Below are 25,423 nucleotides of genomic sequence, written 5' to 3' on the forward strand. Positions count from 1 at the left end.
CACCTGGTTGACTCTAGTTAGGTCATCTGCCTGAGGAACACCCCCCATCCACACCCTCCCGCCCCCACCACCAACCCCTAAAGAGGGAAACTCTGTAATAACCAACCTGCTTTTTCATATAGTATAACTTCCATGTTCCCAATTCCTTCTGCCTGTAAAACTCATTTTGTACAGCTCCTCAGAGCTCCTTTCTATCTGCTAGATGGGGTGCTGCCCAATTTAAACTGATTTTTGTTCAAATAGATTGTGAACATTTTTCACAGGCCTCAGTTTCTACTTTAACATGTGAAAAAATATTAATATTCAATCTATTCCTAATCCAACAGTCATAGCTATAACAGTATACACTTTAAGCACAAAGAAACAGATGTTTTGCAACAATTCATATATTTAGGCCACAAGGTCTCCTGATTGATGCACCTTAACAAAATAAATTCAGTTAAGAGTTCCCTGGTGGTTCAGCAGGTTAAGGGTCTGACATTGTCACTGCTGTGGCTCTGGTTACAGTGGCACAGGTTCGATCCCTCGTCCTGGAACTTCTGCAGGCCGCCAGTGTGGCAAAAGAGAGAAAGGAAGGAAGAAAGACAGAAGAAAGGAAAAAAGGAGCGATGGAGGGAGAGAGAAAGAAAGAAAGAGAGGGAAATTCAGTCAGTCTGGTGTGACTTGCTCATAGTGAACAAACTCGTGTTTAGACCTGGTTGTCTCATGTCTCCTGTACAGGCAAACATTCCATTCTTTGAATAATATGCATAAAAATCCTGCTGTAGACCAATATTAAATCCATGAACCTCTACTTTTCTAAATCTGACATTATCCCCAGTTTAAAAATCGAAATGGCACTGTCTTGGTATTTCTCCCATCTTCCACATATTTCAAAAATGACCCACCTGATTCAGCAAATTCCCATTTCATTTGCAAATGCCTTTGGTAAGATAAGAAGAAATTGGAGCCCAAAACTTTTTTGAAAAGTGACATTTTGAGTATCTGCACAAGGGGTTTATATTATTTCTTTATTTTCCACAATAAATCTATGAGTCATGTTTGCTATGGGGAGGGGAGGGAGTGGGATGTATTGGTCGTCTTGCATTTGGAGTGGACAGGCAATGAGATCCTGTACAGCACAGGAAACTATATATATAATCACTTGTGATGGAACATGATGGAGGATAATATGAGAAAAAGAATGTATATATGTAGGACTGGGTCACTTTGCTATACAGCAGAAATTGACAGAACATTATAAATAAATCATAATAAAAATTTTTATAAAAGAGTAAACAAAGAAAAAATCTATGATTCAGATATTTTTTTCTTCTCATTTTTAAGGTAAGAGTAGAAGAATGATGCGCCAAATAAGAAATTTCCTAAAGTCCAAGACGTAGGGAGTAACAGTGCCAAGTTCAAAGCTATGTCTACCTGGGGAAAAATGGTCCTCTTTTGGTTTTTACGTATGTCCTCTTAACAGCTTTCTTGTATTGGTAAATAACTTAGAAGATAGAAATAGAGTAGCAGTTTAAAAAGGTAAACCCTTATCATTTCACAATAAACCCAAATAGCAAACTTTCCTCACCTGATCTTTGTAAAATGAAAAGCCAGTGAGATCAACAAATAAATGAATAAATGTGTGTTGCTGGCATTTTGACCTCTGCTCATTTCAAGACACAACTTTCCTTCTACCCTACACTCCTGTGCCAGCACCTTCTATTCACTCTTGACTGAGAGTATCATAGCCTGTTCTCTGTCCTGTGCACATTCTTTCAGAAATTGGAACTCAGAAAGCTCCGACGAAAACAAGCATATTGGCATCTTTAGATACTGCGCCCTATTCATTACCAGAAAGTTAAATAATTACACACTGAATTGAATTGCAAGAGAAGTTCAACCATCTCCAGTAATTTCTTTTCCAGAGACTGGTGCTTTGAAATGAAGCTGACATTTCGCTTAAGCTTTTGAAATCTGCTATCACAGAGGAAAGTACAGCAGTCTGGTTATTCTCAATCTCTCCTTCCTTGACTATAATACACCCTTGGATAAAAAAGTCACATTTCCTTAAGTCCCCTCACGAATTCTGTTAGATTGTGCTCAGAGAATCAGTTCAATCATTTCTCATGCCTTTGCAGTTCTCACACACTGTAGGTATATAAGTATCACCAAGCGTCATTTGGATGCCTGGCTGTAAAAGTCAGAAACCTATTTGCCACAAGCAGACTTTATTGACTCTTTAGAATGCCCAAGAATCTGAATTATAAAGTATATACTGTAAGATTTTGGGTGGGTATTGCATATTTGTATTGTGAGAAATAATGTTATACTTTGTAAGAAATAAAATTTTCAATAATATCCTTCAGGATTGTCCCTGATGCTCTGCATTTAGCCCAAGAATTGATCCAGGTAATGCCCAGAAAGCAGACACTGAGAGCTTGTCTGCATCTCTTCTGCACGTGTCATTAGTCTTATCACTTTGTCCAAATGGCCACAGAGTTCAATCATTTTCCTAGAATAACACTTACTTTAATGTCTCTATTTAGCCACCTGAAATGTTCACTGATACCTGCAATTTTCTGTGCAGTGTAGATATTTTTGACACATAAGATTACACTGCCTTCTCTTTCATACTTTTTGTTGTACAGTGTATATGCTGTCTTCATGGGTCAATCTCAAGGACTTAGGCTGGAGCCTGGCAAACAGTAGTTTCATAATCTGAGGGAATCACCCTCCTTAATCCTGAATTCCTTTCTATACAGCTTCACTGACACCAGTGAGATAACACTGGCTACCCTAAGCCAAAAATCTTACGGTCTCTTTTTAGTTCACAATTTACATTGGGTAGCAAAGTATATATTATACAGGATGTCACTATGAAGTAAGGCCATAGGCAGAACTACCAGAAATATTCAGGAGTGATTGTTTTCATGGTAAATATGTCCCAAAACAATATTAATTCTCTATTTTCCTTCTATGAACTTCATTCAGTATGTGTCAGTAACAGAGTTTTGTGTCAATAACCAACACAATACATAAAAAGAGGGGAATTTTGAGACTATGATAGCTACTAGTTGTCCCACAAATTGTTTAAAATTGGTATTATAGTATCCTTTTTATAGAAATAGAGACCAAATTAAGAACTACTGAATGAAATCAAATGTATAGAAGCTATGTATGCTTTGATGAAAATACACAAAAGCCATATGCTTTTACACAGTAATTTCATTGAAACTTCTCCTCCTGCCAGAAAAATGTTCTGTTTTCATTGATCAATTTATTCAACAGTCAAAATGATTTAAATGAAAGTAGAAAATATGCTTAATTTGTATTTCTGAATCATATATCACATCCCAACCAAGCTACTAGGCCCTTCCATGAGATTTCAGAGAGATAAGTTCCCAGGGAGGCTGGGCAAAGGGACATTCTGTTGATTATCATGAAGTTTTTGCCTCAAGTCACCAATATGACCTCTGAGCATCACTGAACAATGTTTGTGAAGGTTAAAGGTCAAGGAGAAAGGCAGCCTTAGCAGCTTCCTCAGCCTCTTCTCCTAAGTCTAGATAGAATTCTAATCTCCAGTTATGTCCTAGTATCCAAAATTTCTTCCAAAATGGCATCTAAGAATTTCCCATTATAGCTATTTTTTTAATTTAAAAATTATGAGAAAAAAATAAATTCTACTTATGTTTACAACCAAATTTGTGGTAACTATATAACCATCTGCACTGGCTCAAATTCGTGGAGTTCCAGATTATACTTCCTAGTTTTTCTTAAACCACAACATGGGAGGTTGGTTCTAATGATGCATCCAAGAAATCAAAACTGAAGATAATATTAATGATGAAAGCACAGTCAAACAGCAAAAATGCTAGATGTGGTCAACATACTGTTCTAGTAAAAGCTCTTTGTTTTATGAGTTTTAAAACAATGGAGAGGGTTCCTATAGTGGCTCAGTGGAAATGAACCTGACTAGGAACCACGAGGTTGCAGGTCCGATTCCTGGACTTGTTCAGTGGGTTAAGGATCTGGCATTGCTGTGAGCTGTGGTGTAGGTTGCAGATGAGGCTTGGATCTGGCATTGCTGTAGCTATGGTGTAGGCCAGCAGCTACAGCTCTGATTCAGCTCCTAGCCTGGGAATTTCCATATGCCATGGGTGGGGCCTTGAAAGACCAAAAAATAATAACAACAAATAAATAAAAACAATGGTGAAGTAATTAGATCTGATAAAAGTTAGACCAAAAAATTGTATCAAGAAAACCATTTATCATTTACAATATGCTAAATGTATATGGTGAAATATTAGCTAATAATCAGTAATTTATCTTAAAAGTAAGTATCAAGAACATGAAAACACCTCAAGTTTTCAGCAAAAGATAATAGTGTATCTTACAAAACTCCAAATGCTGAGAAGGCTTTGTCGAGTTTTCTCACTTAAAAATAAAAGACAGGCGTTCCCATTGCGGCTCAGCAGAAACAAATCTGACTAGCATCCATGAGGACTCAGGTTCGATCCCTGGTCTTGCTCAGTGGGTTAAGGATCCTGCGTTGCCGTGAGCTGTGGTGTAGGTCACAGTAGAGGCTCTGATCTGGCTTTGCTGTGGCTGTGGTGTAGGCCAGTGGCTACAGCTCCAATTCAGCCCCTAGCCTGGGAACCTCCATGTGCTGCAGGTTCGGCCCTAAAAAGACAAAAAAGGAAAAAAAAAAGAAAGAAAGAAAGAATGACTGAGATTATACACACATGAAAGATGGTACAACGGCAAAGTAAAATGCATTTCTTTGTCAGCAAATATTATTGGAAAACATGGTAAACATTGCTGAAAAATTAAAAAAACAATGTTAGAAAAAATAAGTCATGTGGGAAAACTGTTACACAGTTGGATGAAAATACAGATGTTGCTAATGAATCAAGCTTATAATATTTGGTATACTATAGACTCCCTTTCAATATTGAAAAGCTACTTTTTGTGAGCTAATACCAGAAAGAAATACTAGAAAAGATGCTATCTCAATACTAAATTATTTCTTAAATAAAAAAACAATCTTTTATAGGAAAAAAAAGTGTAAACAACCATTGATAGAACAGCTGCTCTGGTTGAAACAAAGAATTCCAGAGTGAATAAACGAGGTAGCACCACCAGTGAATTTCTCCTCTGCATTATTCATAAGAAGCAAATGCAGCAAAATGTACAATGTGCTACAGGACGTCATGGATCTGGCAAATTTTATACAAATGGCATCTGTAAAGTACAGTAGGATCACTACAACATTTGCAGTGAGATGGGAAATGATCATGAGACTCTTTTGTACCAGAGGTACACTGGTTATCTTGGGTAAGTTACATTACTAGCTGTCAACGTTTAGTATTCCAAAGTTATTAACCTTGCTTGTGATGACAAGTGGCTATATGGATAGTCATCCTAGTTGATGTTTAAACACACACACACACACACACACACACACACACGTGCACACTTCAACACAAAGGTGACATTGTAATGATGGATAAAACCATTTATACTAAGAAACATGCTGCAGAGGTGATATTTTGAAGACAGTTGTTTAAAACCATCTGCATTCCAATCGTATTAGCTGTTCAATTATGGAATCTCTGTGCTGTAGCTTCTTTATCTGAGAGGGAGATAATAGAATCTACTTCACAGGATTGTGGTTATGATCTGATGAAATAATCATAAGAAGAGTTTAGCTCAGTGCCTAATAAACAGCAATCATTCATTCAGTACATGTCAGCTGCTATCAATGTCACCATTGCCACCATGGCCATCACAGGTTTTACAAGACTGGTTACCTTGCTGTGTACAGGTTGAACAATGTTCCCCAAATCTCCCTTCCCCTGGGAGGTTAGGTGTCTGGTTAGGACAGGCCACAGAGGAGAGGTTCTTAGCACTTCTAGAGTTTAGAAGGGAGGCATAAGCCACCTTGAAGCACCTACACACATTGTGATCTGCTGAATCACCCCATCGGTATAAAGGAGCCCTGGGCCAGGTGTGCATCTCAGCAACATGAAGAAGGGCCCTAGCTCCCTCCAGATATCTTTGTCACTAAGATCACAGGGAGCAAGAATGAGGATGAGTTTCTGCCTCTTCTTATAGGATTTCAGCTTGTACTCATGGGATTCCAGCCTCTTCATGCTCCTCCTTTCCGACCATCTGCCCTGAACTTCCTACTCCAGCACCAGACATGGAGACAGAACCCAAAGGACCACTGAACCAAACCTCATCACTGCGTAAGCCAATTCCATATACAAACATCTGTGTATACACACACACACACACACACACACACACACACACACACGTACACCAGTCAAATGACCCCCAAAAGCATTTTAAAGGATTGCTCCAATACTTTGAACTAAACTGGCCAAAACAATCAATCACAGGTTTTTCAGGAGCCCAGATGCAGCAACCTCTCTAATTGGAGGCAGCCAAGAGTGTGTGAACTATACGAATGGAAGGGTTGGAGGTATAGTTAGATGTTAGGGGTTAGGACTGAATGGTAGTAATTAGACGTTGATCCCAAAAGGCAACCAAAAAGAAAAGGACTCACTAGGCCTGAAGAAAGCATAAACACTTTCCCGTCACACACCAAATACCCTTCCTCCTTGCTGCAGCCTCATGACTGATCTGGCCCTTAATTTTATTCATTTTTCACAAAAGAAGGTAGAGGAACTTTATAGCTTTACCCACTGCCAAAAAATCAAGATGAACCTTTCTACTTGTTTTATTTTTTAATTGCAAAGAGAATATACAGAAAAAATTCAGCCTTATTGTTAACTATTATTGAATATAGTCTCACCCTTTCCTGATCATTGTTCAACTATTCTATGGTATCTGCATGGCTCCCAGAAACAACCACAAATCCATTCCACCATCAGCTTTCAGAATATTTTTCCACTGTCCAAAGTCACAGGCTCCAGGGAAAGACACTGTCGGGATTGTTTCCTGTTGAATCCAGCTGCACCTCTACCTCTCCTCTTTTCCACATTTCTCTACATTAACCATTTCTTCCTCTTACATTATTTCTCCTTGTTTCCCAGCATGCTTCATAATCAGCACTAGGCACATTCCTTGTAGATAATAGCAACTTGTAGGGACTATCTGATTTACAATGCATGTATAGATAAATAGATGGATGGATAGATAAATAGATGGATACAGATATAGACAGATGGATAATGGATAGATAGATAGATAGATAAGGAGACTTTTGAGACTTCTGAGGTGCACTTTCATGTATGGAAGATTTCTGATGACCATAAGTAAAATTTAAAAAGAAGAGGGCCATAGACCTTTTATCAAAAGGAAAATTTAAAAAGAAGAGGGCCATAGACCTTTTATCAAGGAAATATGCTACAAATTACTAACCCAGAATGGAGGAAATGAATGCTATGTTCCATACAGAGATCACAAAATCGTCACAAGATGAAGATTTAGTAGTTTACTCATGACTTTTAACTAGAGCAATTTAAACAAGGAACAACTCTGCTTCATTACAGTTAAGAACAGGAAAGCCTTGGCCAGTATTCCTGCAGGCTCTTCCTCCCTCCTCCCCTACCTTTAGGACTCTCCTATTGCCTATAATTCATTTCCAAGACTTCGATAGCATCCACCTAATGGTCTTCTCCACAGTATTACCGTTAGATCTTATTCAAAAAGTCAGATTGGCAGAAATACTCCAAGGAAGGGAACTTTCTCTCTAGTATCATAAGCATTCTTGGAACAGATATGCAATGTCTAGCAAACAATTAAAGCCCCTAAAACAGACTGTGCTGCTATTCATCCTTATTAAGTGATGGGAAAATACAGGTTGAATTACCTTCTAGCAAATTAGATGGGAAAGCAGAGAACATAATCATATAATAAAAGACCTCATTAACTCCTCCCATTTTTCAAAATACACCACCAATTGTCATTCTAGCTTCCAGAATAGACTAATACTCCAGAGCCAAAGCAGAGGGTGATTACAGAATTGGAAGCAGCATTTTCTCTTTAAATCAACCCCATATGCTTCAACAAAAGCCCATGTGAGAATATCTAGAGTAAGTTGCAAGCAGTGGTCATCACTCTTGGATTGTATATATTATAAAATATTCCAGAATCTTACAAGGTGTCACTTCACATCAAGAGAGTTTCCTGTATTTTCTTACACTGGGTGAATTTCAAAGACAGTCTATGGGAGTCAAAGAAAAAAACAATTTTCTACTTAAAATGCTTGGAAAACTTGACTGTAATATATCAATTTCATTGTTGATTAAAATATATCATGATAAAGTAAAACATAATTTATTGGCCTTTTAAAGTTCAATAATTTATTTTGCACCATCTTTGCCAGTGAGATGTGATTTATTTGTATAGTCCAATTTTAAGGTCACCGTCTACTCTTGAGAAGTACCTTTTAAAACCTTTTTATTTAAATCTTAATGATCTATTGATATTTATATTTTATAAGAGAAAATGGTCAAAAGGCTAGATGAGACATGGCTTTTGAGAAAGACCTCCCATAATTTATTAATTCTGAGGTTATTTTGTTTTCTTTCTTTGGCTCTCATAGCTATTCATTTATTGGGAGGTGTGGAATAAACACTTCCTTTCTCCACAGTTCCTCCACTATTTCTCAGTCATCTCAGGGTTTAGCCACTCAAGTTATCATTGCTGCAATTATTCCAGCATCCTGTTCTACAGCTCAGTTCTGTTCAGGAATTATGAAGCAAATGATAAAGCAAAGAGCACATTAACAGAATGGTTTGCTGGCCTCCAGAAACCAGTGGAGCTGAATACCCAGCTTCACTTCTGTCGATGTCACTCTCAGATGGATGTTTTTGGCTCATCTCCTAACCTTGAAAGCTGTTAAATGTTAGGGATGGATAAGAAATAAATCCATTAGAATCAATCACCAATCAATCAATCAAATAAAATCCATTGGAAAGTCAATTAATATTTATCATTTAAAATTTAAACAGAAATAATGAAGTACAAATGGGGTCAGTTAATACATGGAATGAGAAAAGAAGCTACAAAGGACCTCTAGGGGGTTTCAAGATGCATTTTCCACTTTTATGAAGTGGTGCCAAGAACTACACAAATGGCAAAGCTGGTTTCCTTCATCAGTCTGAGTGGAATAGGATATAAAATGGGAAATTACTGCTTCATTGTTTCAGCCAAAAGATTTAGATTAAAACAACAATTGGGGGAGTTCCCATTATGGTTCAGTGGTAACAAGCCCAACTAGTATCTAAGAGGATGCAGGTTCAATCCCTGGCCTTATTCAGTGGGTTAAGGATACAGCGTTGCTGTGAGCTATGTATGGTGTAGGTTGCAAAGCCGGCTTAGATATGGCATTGCTGTGGCTGTGGCTGTGGTGTAGTCCGGCAGCTGCATCTCTGATTCAACTCCTAGCCCAGGAACTTCCATATGCCACAGGTGTGGCCCTAAAAAAGAAAAAAAATGGTAGCACTTTCACACCCAAAAATGAAGAGCTAGACCATCAAGATAAGACTTGCAAGTGAGGGGGCAGGAGCCAGCCACGCACCTGTGACCACTCACTCCCCACCAATAAAAGAAGACTAGAAAAAGCCTTTATTATGATTCATCAGTGTGCAGTTAAGTCCACCTCATATGCCATCAGAACTTCAACAGTGGACCAACGTTGACCTTTCCCCTGGACCAGGTGATATTGGTCTGGAGGTGTCTAAGAAGGTCAGCTTGGGGAGAGGCAAGACCCCATGGGTTGAGGGAAAACTCAGCAGTAAGCCAGAGGAGATGCATTTTGTAGAATCCAGAGCATTTCTGGTGCGAGATCTCCAGCATCAGGAGGAGCGAGAAGGAAATGTCTGAGGAAGCCACAAACGTGCATGAAAGTATCTAATTACAGCCTTCTCTGTCCCTTCCTCTCATTTCCACCATCAAACGTCCTCCCTCCTGCAGATCCACAGGGTCGGAGAGCACAGGGAATTAGCTGGTGAGAAGATAAATAAGTGAGAGAGAATAGAAGAGAAATTGATCACACCCCATCTCTAACTATTGGCTTTCCATCTGGACCTGGCCCAATCTAGGAGTGGCCTTGGGAAGACAGACAATATAGTCTCCTTTTTTTTTTCTTGCTTTCTTTCTTTTTTTCTTGTTTTTTTTTTTTTTCCCCTCTGTCTTTTTAGGATCACACCTGCGGTATATGGAGGTTCTCTGACTTAGGGTCCAATTAGAGCTGTAGCTGTCAGCCTATGCAACAGCCATAGCAACACCAGATGCAAGCTGCATCTATGAAATTACACGACAGCTCATGGCAATGCCGGATTCTTAACCCACTATGCGAGGCCAGGGATCAAACCAGCATCCTCATGGATGCCAATCTAACTCGCTTCCACTAAACCACGATGGGAACTCCTAATCTGCTTTTCCAATCCCATAAAAAAGTGAAAAGCCCTTCCCACCAAAGAAAAGATTCAAGAAAGGGCCCAGGGCTAGTTAACGGCAGAGCCCAAAGCAGGTCTCAGGCTGCTTGGTCTGGCCTGGCTCTAGGACTGTGCCCTTGGTGCATAGGTGAGCTCCTGACCCAAGGTGATCTTCATCAGAAAGGTGAGGATTTGTGACCTCCAGGTGAAATAGCCTTAAGCCACTGAGAAACGGTAAATAATATTGCATTTAAATAACATATGCACATTCTTGAAAAAAATATACTAAAATATCTAAAAAATGTTCACATGGTAATAACTGCCATTTATTCAGCTCCTACTGTGAAAATAAAATTAACCTCACTTAGGTGTAAGTGATAATATGTGACAACTGATTTACACACATTCACTCCTTTGTCCCCCTCCAGCTACATGTGAAAAGCGTTATGAATTAGCCTTATTTTACAGGTGAGGAAAAATAGTATTCAAAGAAGTTAAGCCACTTTTCCAAGGTTCCTCAACAGGCATGAGGCTTCAGGAGAATTCAACTCAGGATGCATCTCCAAGGCTACACTCTTTTCAATCCACTCCAGTGAAGGGGGAAAAAAAAAAAAGGAAGGAAAGAGGGAAGTGTGAAAATTAATGATCAGAAACCTAATTTAAAATAAAGTTGCGTGGGAGCTCCTGCTGTGGTGCAATGGTGCAGTGGCTTGGGAGTGCTGGGATGCAGTTTGATCCCTGGCGTGGCACAGTGGATCTGGTGCGGCTGTGGTTTAGCTTGTGGCTGCAGCTCGAATCTGATCCCTGGCCCAGGAGCCTCATTTGCTGTGGGAAGGACTTAATTAATTAATTAATATAAACAGAGGTGAGTGGCCACAAGGGAGAGCTCTTAGCCCTTACCACTTGTCATCAATTGCACAGCTAAGAGGAAGACACATACTTTTGCATATCCAGCTGGAAAAAGTTACTGCTTTACTACCCAGCAGTAGGAAGGAAGAATTTCTCCTGGCTTAGCAACAGCCCAGCCAAGGAAAGACCATCACAACTCGGCCAATGAAAAGCTACTACACTTGAAACTCCTAGTTTCCTCCAGTGGGCTCTTTATTTATAACAGCCCCTCCTAACTTCCTCTTCTCCTCTATAAAAGAACATTCTTTCCTCTATTTACTGAACATGCCTGTGGTTCACTATAAATTGCAGGTCCCAAAGTGCAGTTCTTCCTGAATAAACCTGTTTTGCTGGCTGTTTGTATGTTTTACGTCAACAGAAGGAAGGAAGAGGGGATGAAGGAAAGAAGCGAGGAGAGAGAAAGTGAAGGCAGAAAGAGGGAAGAAAGGAAGAAAAAGAAAGAGGGAAGGAAAAGAGAAAGAAAGGAAGGGGGGAGAGAAGAGAGAGGTGGCAAAGAAAGAACTGCTCACAGTCATGAAGCTCTGGGGAAGAGGTTCAGCCTGGAGGTTAGGAAACACTTACTGCTCCGAGGACAGGCATTATCATTTTAAACTGTGGATGGTACACAACTCCAGAGTGAAATGTAACTCCCTCTCCTACCTTAGAATTAGGGAAAGGGAAAAATATGAAATAGGAAATTTTAAGAATAATCAAGGTAAGTTTGTATCACTGTTTTCAAGTGGAATGCCTGGAAAATGGAATCATACTGTTCATATTAAGGGTGAATCACAAAATTTCCAGATATCTTCCTTTTCTTGAGCAACACCTTCATTATCTTCAGAGTTTGCCAGAAAGCAGGCATTAGTTAAGGCTCCAAATTTTTGAGTCGTTTCGACAAAAACAATAGAAGCGGTCTTGCTTGGGCTCTATATCCCATTCTGTTTTGTCCAGATGCAAACAATTCCTTAATTTTCAAACCCTAAAAGACAACAGCATTACATGACAGTGCATGAAGTGGCATGCCATTAATGGGTAAATTAAGAAGTATGACCAATTATTCTCTTTTCTGTAATACAAAGAGTTGAAAATACCTCTGAAATTTAGTATATCCTTAATCGGTCTTTGAGAGCCTAGTTCAAAACTAACCTGAACAGTCCTTGGTAATGCACCTGTACCCCCACCTAGAGTCACAAACCCCAAACAGCAGGCAAAGCCACCCTGAGGATAAAGAAATCAGTCTAAATTGCTAAGGAGGCACATGACAGCACAATTTTCATTGTATATGTAAAGGGAAACCATAAAAATCAAATTTTGGAAAGTTGTAAGCAAATGATTAATTCCATAGTCAAAAACATCATTTATTCATAGACAACTGAATGCATTCTTCAGTCTCCCCTGCATTGTATGGGTTTCCTTTTCCCCGTGTTTACTGTCCAACTAATGAAATGTCCTGCTGTTTGTAAGCTGTCTTACAGTACTGTGACAAGCTCACTATGAATAATTTGAAACCAAGGTCCTGGCATGGTTTGGGGATGCAAAGAGCAAAAAGTGCCCTATGCCACACTCTACCTCTGGCACTCTGCACCATAGCAAAGCACTGGCAACTAACTAGGATATTCTGGAGAAAACACCTGAGATTTTTTTTAAGTTGGGGGAAATATTATTTGAAAATAAAGAGCAAGATTCCATCATATTTTTCTTTTTTCAAGCCAAATACCACCAAACTGCATTGTGGACAGAGTTACCATGATAAATGGCAACTGCAGTGTGGACAGAGTTATTACCAAGATGTGCTCTGATTTCATTACAATAACATAACTTGACTAATTTTGATTCAGTAAGCAATTAACCCTTATATTACCCTGCTACAAGCTGCGAAGATGTTTAGCCTAGCAGGAGAAATATATTATTATTAACACAAGGTCAAGATAGCTATTAAAAAGCACAGTCTATCTACATTCCTGAAAGTTAGGCTCTTCAGATTTAATTACATAAGCGGTTTCCTTTTAATTTGTATAGAAAAAGATGCCTTTTATTTAAAAAGTGATGATGGCTAATGAAAACACAGGGTTGCTGGATGCCAATACCAGGGGAAGTCTGCCTGTGTAAAAAAGCAAAGAGAATTACCACCTTACACAGACAACTTGGTATCTTTTAATCCGTGTAACTGCACTGGAGTTTTAACTCATGGAATCCTCCTATTTTTTTTTTTTATTTCTATAGTTTTCTAACATACAGAGTAGTCAGGAAAATACTACTGTCACTAAGACCAAAAGGTATGCAAAGTAGTTGAACTAATGTATAAAAATGTGTAACATAAAATATGAAAAAATATATACAATAAAAATATGTACAAATATGTAGAATACATATGTAGTAATATGTTGTGAGACTTTTTTCTTAAAAGAAAATGCATCTCTAAATTGTCATTTACTGTATTCTATAGTTATAAAACCTATGTATAAAAAACAAAACTAGTACAAAGAAAATAAACTGCCTTAAGCCATCTATAGCACTCCCACCTACAGATAACTTACACACACAGAGTTAAATATTGAATCATATTTCACGTAGTCTAATACAACCTCCTTCACTCATCTAAAATTATGTCTGTTAATTTATGATTACTCTAAAACATAAACTTAGGAAAACAAGTATGAAATAATAATATGACTTTCTAAGGGCAAGGAATTTAAAGCAAGCGATGAGGAAGAGAAATAGAAGATGCTGATTGCTTTTTCAACATTTGAACACTTAGTTATGTTTATGAATCTCATCCAATTGGCCCAATAAAGCATCAATGGCAAGAATGCAAGTGGAGAAATTCAAGAGATATTTAGGACTTATGACTGATTGGGTGTGCGGCTAAAAAAACAGGTCTTTTCTTCTTTCGGTTCAGAACTGAGTTCAGTCTCCACCTAAATATGTGTGACTCTTCTTCTGATAGCAACACATCAGAATCAACAGGAGAGCTCCTAAAACAGGCCATTCCCTGGGCATCATCACAAACCAAATATATCAGAATATCTGTGGTCCCTTATACCACAGATCTTTACAAAAGCTTCCTGGGTTAAGATATAGTGAGGATTACCATGCAGTAATGAACACAGTGAGGACTGACAGCTACTGGTCTAAGTGGTGTTTAAACCATGAAAGATAAGGAGATCATCAAGAGATTAATTACTGATTATAGTTAGGAAAGAGAAAAGACATTCTAGCATTTAGGGACGTCAGAGGGAAAAGGAAACAGTCACAGATGCTAAGTAGAAACTGCAAAGATGTTTCAGGAAAACCAGGACAAGATGGAGTCCCAGCTGCCAAATGAAGGCAGTGTTGCAAGTAGGAGGTAGTGGTTACTTCATTCAAATGACAAGGCAGGAATGTAAGGGCTGGGAACTGACCATTAACTTAGCAAAATAGAGGATGCTGATAACCTTGACAAAAGCAGTTTTGGTATTTGATTCAAGTATGTTTCATATGCAAAAAAAAGGGAGAAAAGGAATATTTGAAAAATCTTTCAAGGATTCTTATTATAAATAGAACAGAGAAATGGTAAAAGAACTGAGGAGATGTAGTGTGGGGGAATAGATATTTTAAGGCAAGGCGATAACAAGCCTTCATGCTGATAAGATCAATGCAGAAAAAAGGGGGAAAAAGATAATGTAGACGATAATGTAATGAGGAAGATTGAGGGTCAATGGTCAGAATAATATCCTTGAGTATAGATGGCTTTGTCTGGGTCAGCAACAGCTCAGCTCCTGTCCTGGAGGAAGAACATCAAAGTGCATGGTGTAGATGCACGTAGGTCAGGAGATTGGAGAGGAGAAATGGAGAGATCCCTTTCAGCTGTTTCTGTTTTCTCCAGGAAGAGAGAAACAAGGTCCTCAGTTTATTGTGAGGATGACAGTGGTTCTGATGGAGGTTTGCATAGAGAGAAGATGTGATAAAGACCCCTAACAGAGACCAACATCAAATAACCTCTGTAAATGGACATCCTCCACCAGTACAATCATATTTTGCACATAGTAAATGTTTAATTAACATTCAATAAATGAATTTTTTTCTTTGTGAAATGTTGCCCCAGTGTAGGAATGTGGACTAAAAAAAAAAAAAAAAAAAAAAAAACCCTTGATCATCTAGGGTTTTCATAGTAGCCACCAAAATTATCAGAAAGATGCTGATTTAGACCATATTCTCTTGTACTTGAATGGTAATGCACTTTTATATCCTGGATTTTTATGGAGGGGCAATCACAGAACAGTCCCTCCTTCCTTAGAGGTTTGGGGGATTTTCTTTTTTTTTTTTTTTTCTTTTTTTTGAGAACATTATCCCTAAGTTGTTTAATGACTCTTCTATAAAGCCCCAAGTGAATTTGTTATCTTGGAGATGTCAGAAAAAGCCACTCATATCCCATATTCAAATAAGCAAAGCATTGCCTTATCAGTTAAGATCTATATAAATGAATACTTTCCTTTTTTGTTACATTTTCCATGAAACTCAGAACCAAATTTATGCCTCACCTATAACCATTATTAGGCTCATGTGGCCCACAAATTGAGATTCAATTTTCCCCTGAAATCTACTGCCTATTTTAATTTACACTTCTCTAAATTATAATTTTATTCAAATTTGCATTTTGCCATTTTCTTCTAAACCACCATGAATTATTTATGACATAAAATAGTGTATAAATAGAGGTAAATTGGTACCAAAACATATGAAGTTGGAATTACAACCATGATTTGTCTACAAAATATTGATACATTACTATATCTATATAGTTCTTGGATACTTTTATACTTATGATTCCATTCTAATGCTCTTATTAATCCTCTAATTACACAGACTCACAGCTAATGAACTAAGATTTGGGTTTGAAGTAGTATCTTGCCTAACACTGCAGCTAGTGTGTGTACTGAAATTTTCACTGAATCAAGATATTCAGACCAAATTCTTCACACTGCACTGACTGTCTCTGGATCCCCACAAGCCACAGAGATTAGAAATTCTGTTCTCAAACTACAATTGGAATGTAGTTTTCCAAAAAAAGTTTTCATATTTCAATTTTTTATTTCCAGTATAAAGTAATAAATAGGCAGCCATCTTCTGCCAGCAATGACCTATCAGTATAGATTTCCTTCTTTGTATTTCTTTCTTTATATTAATAGTTTTTCTCTACCTACCTAAAATTTTAAACACTTATATTTCTGGCATTTGATTTTATTTCTGGTCTTTGCATCAACATTAAACAAATACATCCACAGACATGCTTTTCACATTCCAAAATTATTTGCTTATTTTTACAGAAATATCTTGAGGAAGAATGAGAGGGCTTAGAAAAGAAAATCTCCCCCAAGTGCAGGTAGATATATAAATACCAATAGAAAATGACAGTGTCCTTTCATTTTGGTTGACATTTAAAGGACTATATTTCTTTCAGTGACCCCCTAAAGGCTTCCAACCCACAGTTTCACTGACCTCCATCAAAAGATGTTATCATGTTGTGTCGACTGACAAAAATAGCACTATCACATATAAAATCAGGCTGCACAAACTCACTCAGCCTCAAAGGCACAATAAATCCAGACCATTTTTAATATTTAAAATTCTAAACAATATTTTCACCTTAGGCTTTAAGCATATATTTTTATGGTTACTAGTTTAGCCCTTCTTTTTACAGCTGGCACAAACAGGGCTGTCTTTGTAAATCCCCAAAGGGACAATTAAGACAGTGGTGTAAAATTGCACCATGGTTGTTAATTCTTAATGTCTGCAGAAAAAGCGCTGGCTTCAGGGTGAGCTCTTAGATTTGACCATGTAAAATGATAAAGGAAAGGAGTGGGAAATGGGAGACAGAGGAGACAAAAAGAAAACAAAGCAAACGCAAAAATCGGTATCAGAAATTTCAAGCCAGAAGGAGGTCAAATATCGTCATTAGACAGTTGAATAAATTGAGGTGAGACAGTTTCCAAGATTGATCCAAAGTCACAAGGCTAATTGGTGTTACCACCAGGCTTGTTCTGTAATTTACAAGCTAACCATCTTATATCACACTGTCATGAAAGAAAGAGTTAATTCACTGAAGGGATTAAAAATGAAGATTCGAGTGTTACCATCATTATGATAATTGAAGTTTCATGGTGTAATTAACATTTTATCCAAAATGCTGTTGTTGAGTGATAAGTCATTATAAGACTGCATTAAACCGACTAGATTTTTAAATGAAGAGAAATTTTATTCCCAATGAGAAAGTTCATAATAATGGGAAACAGTTGAGAACTTTCAGCCTAAATATCTCCAAGTAAAGCAAAGATAAAATCTAAAATGACAAATACCAGCCAAGGAAATATCAAGGTCATCAGAAACACAAAATAAGAAAGTAATTCCTAAGGTAGGAAAAATTATAAGAAAAGAACATTATAATTAAGATCCTCTGCCATGTGTCACATCTTAATTCCAGCATCCTTTTCTTGTTTAGTTCCTTCTGATACTCATTTTTCTGTCTTCCATACTATGAATGTTAGTTTGTGCATCAAATTCTCATCATGTCTAACAAAAAAAGTCATACAGAAAGGAAAGCAGAAGTGCCCCCTTCTTCTTGCAAAAAAAAAATATTTTCTAAAAAATGAAACAAACCCCATGTGTCAATATCATAATGGAATGACATATAATGTTTAAGTAAATTCTCAAAAGGTTGAAGTACAAGAAATCTTTAGTCACAAGAGGTTTTCTTTAAGCTTATTCCGTTCCAAATATAGATGACAATAAAAGCTCAAAAAATGAAAATTAAGTGAGAAGTGAACAGAACTGCATTGTGAAACATTATTACCCAAGAAAATGAAATTTTGCAATGAAAATCCAATATTGCACTGACTTTAATAAAGCCAGCAATCAGCTCAACTTAACAATAAAGAATCTCATAAAATGATGAAATGACAATAGACAATAGTTTTGAGCTACTTATCTGCAATAAAAACTTTCAGGAAGCTAAGATACTATATTCCTTGAGATTATTAATAATACCAGTAAAAGTCTTTAGTTTATTTTAGCATGTAGATCCCCCTTCTAAAAAAATGTAAAGGACTTCACATAGGCATGGTTGCATTTGTATAACAATTACTGAGTGCTTACTGAATACACAATGATAAAGATATAATGATACATTTGGTTCCTGCCATGAAATCTTTGGCATAGAAAAAGCACTTAAAAATGGTACCTATTATTAGACTTTCTCATCACATTTACTGGATCTATCAAGATTTCCTATTCATTAGAACAATGAGAACAAACGAAATTATACATCATTGTACATGACATGAGTTCTCTCTTATGGAAACTAGATAATATCATGACATTATCCTAATAGGCTGATTCTCAAAGTAACCCAGGAAGATAATCCTATGCTTTTTTTAAATAGAAGGATCATATTAAGTTTACCTTAACTTCAGAGTCCTGAAGAATATAGTGATAAATAGCTATTTGTGCTCAGTAAAAAATTACACACTAAACTGAATGTACTTTGCCCTTTTTATACTATTCCTTCCTTGGGGACAATCTCATTTACTTCCGCAGTTTTTTGTTTGTTTGTTTGTTGGCTGCATCTGAGGACATGGGTCAGGGATCAAACCCATGCTGCAGCAGCCACCCAAGCCGCTGCAGTGACAACACCAGATCCTTAACCCACTGAGCCACAAGGGAATTCCATACTTCCACAGTTTTAACTGCTAGCTATATGCAGATGATGCTCACATGACTTTGACCCTGAGCTTCACCAGATTCCAAGGGACCAGTCACAACTGGTGTATAAACATCAGTGCACCCACAGGCACCTCCAGTTTTATGTGTTTAAAACAGAGCTCTCACCATGTGCCGCTTACACCTGCTTTTTCTCCTGCAGGCACTTCCTATCACAGCATCGCTGCCTAATCTGCCAATCAAGCTTGAAAACGCCCTCATCTCTGACTTCATTTTCTACCTCAAACTTATAATAAATCAGCAAGTCCTAAAAGCTTTTCCTGCTAAATATTTCTCAAAGGCATTCCTTCTGCTGCCTCCTCAGCATCGGCTTCATGGGCAGCCCGTTCATCCTCACCAGTGCTCCTGCTTCCCTCCAAAGAGCATCCACAGTGTCTCCACCTGGTCCTCCCTCAGTTCTGGGCCTGCTTCTCTGCTGTAAACCTCCCTCCCACAAGGGGGCCAGAGTCAGCTCCCTTGGCATGGCACATGCTTTTCACCACTGGCCTCATCCTATTTTATTAACTTTATCTCTTGTCACTCCCGGTGACAATATCCTTCACAGAATTATTTTTTTACCCTGTTCATGCTCCTTTTTATCTACCAATGCCTTCCTTATAATCAACCTGTGTTCAGCATTTGGACTCAGCTCTTTAAAAAAGCCTCTTCTGAGTTCCCTTCGTGGCGCAGAGGTTAACGAATCCGACTAGGAACCATGAGGTTGCGGGTTCAGTCCCTGCCCTTGCTCAGTGGGTTAAAGATCCGGCGTTGCTGTGAGCTGTGGTGTAGGTTGCAGACGCGGCTCGGATCCCGCGTTGCTGTGTCTGTGTCTCTGGCGTAGGCCCGTGGCTACAGCTCCGACTGGACCCCTAGCCTGGGAACCTCCATATGCCGCGGGAGCGGCCCAAAGAAATAGCAGAAAGACAAAAAAAAAAAAAAAAAAAAAAAAAAGCCTCTTCTGGGGGAGAGAAAAATGGTGGTGAAGTAGTAGGACGTGAGGCTCATCTACTCCCACAAATAGATTGAAAATCCACCTATATGTGAGACCATTTCCCACAGAAAAATTGCTGAATGCTGACAAATATCCCTCCTCTGAAACCACAGACACACCGATGCCTGAGCAAAGACAGAGGACCATATTGTCACTTCAGATTCAAATGAATCAAAGATCTTATTTGTTAACAGGTTTTACTTTGTAATTTCAAAGATACAGATAATCAATAGAAGGGAATAAGATAGCTTTAAAGGTTAATCTCAGGTCCTTCCTGCCACTGACAAGTGTTCCAGGGCCCAAAGTAAGCAAGGTACTTCAAAGTTATTTCCTCACCATGGAGTTGTTTAGGTTATGAAAAATACACCTTTTAAATCCAAATTATATGACATTATTTCAGGAAACATATTCACTATAGGCAGTCTTTAGAGACATCCTGTTAAGAACATTTTTTTATTACTCAATGAATTTATTACATTTATAGTTGTACAATGATCATCACGATCCAATTTTATAGGATTTCCATCCCACAACCCAAGCACATCTCCCCACCCCCCAAATTGTCTCCTTTGGAAACCATAAGTTTTTTCAAAGTCTGTGAATTAGTATCTGTTCTGCAAAGAAGTTCATTCTGTCCTTTTTTCAGATTCCACATGTCGCTTATAGCATTTGATATTTGTGTCTCATTGTCTGACTGACTTCACTTAACATGATAATTTCTAGGTCCATCCATATTGTTAAAAATGCCAGTATTCCATTCCTTTTACTGGCTAATATTCCCTTGTGTATATGTACCACATCTTCTTTATCCACTCCTCTGTCAATGGACATTTAGGTTTTTTCTATGTCTTGGCTATTGCAAATAGTGCTGCAGTGAACACTGGAGTACATGTGATTTTTGAGTCATGGTTTTCCCTGGATAGATGCCAAGGAGTGGGATTGCTGGATCAAATGGTAGTTCTATTTTTAGTTTTCTGAGGCACCTCCATACTATTTTCCACAGTGGTTGCACCAATTTACAATCCCACCAACAGTGTAATAGGATTCCCTTTTCTCCACACCCTCTGTAGCACTTATTGTTTTTAGACTTTTTGATGATGGCCATTCTGGCCAGTGTAAGGTGGTACCTCATAGTGGTTTTGATTTGCATTTCTCTAATAATGAGCGATGTTGAACATTTTTCATGTGTTTTTTGATCATCCATATGTATTCTTTGCAGAATTGTCTGCTTAGATCTTCTGCCCATTTTTTGATGGGGTTGTTTGTTTTTTTGGTGTTGAGCAGTAGGAGGTGTTTATAAATTTTGGAGATTAATCCCTTGTCAGTTGATTCATTTGCAAAGATTTTCTCCCATTCTGTGGGTTGTCTTTTCATTTTGTTAAGCGATTCCTTTGCTGTGCAGAAAGTTAGTTTAACTAGGTCCCATTTGTTTATTTTTGTTTTTGCTGTCATTATTCTAAGAGGTGGATCTGAGAAGATGTTGCTGTCACTTACATCAGGGAGTGTTTGGCCTATGTTTTCCTCTAAGAGTTTTATAGTATCTGGTCTTATATTTAAATCTTTAATCCATTTTGAGTTTATTTTTATGTATGGTGTTAGGGAGTGTTCTAATTTCATTCTTTTACATATAGTCATCCAGTTTTCCGAGCACCATTTATTGAACAGGCTGTCTTTTTTCTATTGTATATTCTTGCCTCCTTTGTCATAGATTAGTTGGCTGTAGTACATGGGTTTAATTCTGGGCTTTCTATCCTGTTCCACTGATCTATATTTCTGTCTTTGTGCAAGTACCATAGGGTTTTGATGATTGTTGCTTTGTAGTATAGTCTGAAGTCAGGGCGCCTGATTCCTCCAGCTCCATTTTTCTTTTTCAGGATGTCTTTGGCCATTCTGGGTCTTTTGTGCTTCCAAACAAACTTTAAAATATTTTATTTGAGTTCTGTGAAAAATGTCCTTGGTAATTTGATAGGGATTACATTGAATCTGTAGATTGTCTTGGGTGGTATAGCCATTTTGATAATACTGACTCTTCCAATCCAAGAACATGGTATGTCTTTCCATCTATTTGTGTCATCTTTGATTTCTTTCATGCAACTATATGACAATAAAACGGAAAACCTAGAAGAAATGGACAAATTCTTAGAAAAGTACAATGTCCCAAGACTAAACTAAGATGAAATAGAAAAGATGAATGGACCATCACAAGTACTGAAATTGAAACTGTGATTTAAAAACTTCCAACAAACAAAAGTCCAGGACCAGATGGCTTCACAGGCAAATTCTATCAAACATTTAGAGAAGAACTAACACCTATCCTTTTGAAACTATTCCAAAAAATTGCAGAGGAAGGGATACTCCCAAACTCATTCTATGAGGCCACCATCACCCTGATACCAAAACCAGACAAAGATACCACAAAAAAAGAACACCACAGGCCAATTTCACTGATGAATATAGATGCAAAAATCCTCAACAAAATACTAAAGCAGTTCGATAAAAGGATTGTACATCATGATCAAGTGGGATTTATCCCTGGGATGCAAGGGTTCTTCAATATCCACAAATCAATCAGTGTGATACACCATGTTAACAAACTGAAGAATAAAAACCATATGATCCTTCAATAAACTCAGAAAAAGCCTTTGACAAAATCCAACACCCATTTCTGATAAAAACTCTTCAGAAAATGGGCATAGAGGGAACCTACCTCAACATAATAAAGGCCACATATGACAAACCCACAGCCAACATCATTCTCAATGGTGAAAAGCTGAAAGAATTCCCGATGAGACATCCTGTTAAGAACATTGCACAGATAAGGGTATTCTAGCAAATATCCCTGATCTATTTACCAGGGGGACCAGTTATCACACTGACAAAGTCATCTGTCTTTTTTCTTCCCCCACCACCCTGCCCAGGAGTGTATACCAACATCCACCCCCACTGTAGAAAAAGTATGAATAAAAATAGTCTAGATGATTTAACTCTTTCCTCTCCACCTCCCCATTATGTTCCAAAAGGAATGCCTGACACTTTGTCAGTTGTTTTGATGTGGCTATATGCACAGAGGTGTTCACACTGCAAGAGTGGCTATCTTTGCACAATCTGTTTTTAATGTAAACCCTTGGCCTTTAAAAAAAAAAAAAACTTATTACCTTTTAAAGCCAATCTACCATCCCATATCAACCCATCCCATGTCAACCCAATCTACCTCTGTGGTTATATTTCTGGGTGGGATAGGCTTAGAAAGAGGGAAGAATTAAGCCTGAAATGGTCTGAGATGTCTATTGTACCCACTAACAATTTTTTAACAGTCACCAATATAATTACCAAAAGAGCAAGGTCAAATTGCTTTTTTTACTGGAACACAGCATTTCCACATCACTATCTTTAAAATCCTGAATTGAAATTTTCTGATAAAATGTGTATTCATAATTAACTTATAAGTTTCTGCATCTCAGATGGTTCCAAAAATCCTAAATTTCTTCAGTGATATTTCTCTCTAACCCCTTTCCTCAAATGAAATAGAACTTTCCTCTGTTAGCAAAGTTTCCCTGCTGTCTAATAAAAGCTATTCATATGTTCACACTCACACCCTCAAGTTCCAAGGTGATATTAGGTTCTTGCCTACTCCATAATGCTAGAGACATTCATTTTTGCAAGAAACACTGTTCTTTTAGATCTCAGACTTCTCAATTACAACATCTTACGCCCCTTCAGTTTACTATAAAAATCCACTGAACCTTTAGTCACTCTCTCTTTTCACTGTAATAAATTACTTAAACATAAAATTATTCAAAATTTCTTGTCATTTTTGACAAAATACATTCTTCTTGAACTTTCTCCATTTTATTAAATTAAAATTCTGTTGTCATAGACATGTTCAGAATCTCCTCTTCTAATATTTGTAATTTCTGTAGGATCTGTACTAGTATTCCTTTTAAGCCTCCAATATTCACCATTCTTTAACATCGACTTTTTTTTATTAGTCTTGCTATGGCTTAATCAATTTTACTAGTCTATTTAAAAACCCAAATTTTGTCCTTGTTGGTTTTGGCTACTGAAATTTTGTTCTCTGTTTCACTAAATGCTTATCTTATTTATATAATTTTCTTTGCAAGATTTCTTTGGATTTAATTTGTTTTTCTTTGTCTAAGTTCTTGGGATAGATATGTAGTTCACTGATTTTTCAATTTTTCTTTTATTCAAATTAAACTAAGGAAATAAATCCCCCACCAAATGTAGCTTTAGCTACATAAGTTTTGATGTATAATAATTTTTATAATCCCTTAGTTCTAATGTTTTCTCTCATTGCACTTTTCTTGGGTCATTTAGGGGTAAAATGTCTAATTTAGAAATATTTACTAGTAAATATTTGTTTTCATGTCTCTTTTATTTCGTTGTAGTCAACAAACATACTGCGCAAAGTTTTAATTGTTTAAAATCTGTTAACTTCTTTATGGCTCTAAATATGGTTGATTAATTAAATAATGAATAAGTATCCAAAGGAACATGCATTCTAATGTTGGGTGAAGTGTTGTGTATATGACAATCAAATTGTTAATCAAGACGTTGAGCTATTTTATATGCCTTCTAACATTTTATTTGTTTGTATTATCATTTTCCGAAACAAATGTAGGTGCAATTTTTTCTTCTCTTTTGGTCAATTTGAATATTTTTATAATTTTCCTTATATATTCATCTTCTTTGAGTGCTATGTTAGATTCATTTTAATTAAAAATGGTTCAATCTTTGTGGTTCTTTTACACTTTAAATATGATGAACTGTTCACCTTATCTCTATGCTTGTTACATTAATACAAGCATAACCACAATGCTATCTTTTATGTAGTTTCCCTGTATATGCTTTTCTATCTTTTCATTTTTAACTTTGCTGGTTTTTTATATTTAAGATCTATCTCCAGTAAACAGCGTATGGTTGGATTTGCTTTTTACCCAGTGTAACAGTTTTTGAAAATTTCTATATGTAAAGTAGTCCATCATACACCTGGGTTTAAATCTGCATTTGTAAGAATTGTTTTCTACTTGTATCAGTTCCTTTCCCAGTTAGCAGTTGTACTATTTGGAATATATGGCTTCCTTGGTCAATGTTCCAGGGGAAAACTGGGCATGGAGAATTGTAAACTGACTCTTAAATTCTTTCACCTGGAAGGTGACATGTCACTTCTCATTACATATCACTGGGCAAAGATGTTATGTGGCCACAGTGAAATTTATGGAAGCCAACCAAGTACTTTCCCATTTTCCCAGAAGAAGAGATGAAGTGGATACATCAGAGAACACTAGCAATGTCTCACAAACTCTACATAAATTTTTTAAACATCCATATGTCAGAGAGAACAATCAGCAATATTAAAAGTCAAGTGACAACTGGGGAGAAACCATTTCTAACATGT

Source organism: Sus scrofa, chromosome 1 (assembly GCF_000003025.6).
Source record: "Sus scrofa isolate TJ Tabasco breed Duroc chromosome 1, Sscrofa11.1, whole genome shotgun sequence".
NCBI classification, from domain to species: domain Eukaryota; kingdom Metazoa; phylum Chordata; class Mammalia; order Artiodactyla; family Suidae; genus Sus; species Sus scrofa.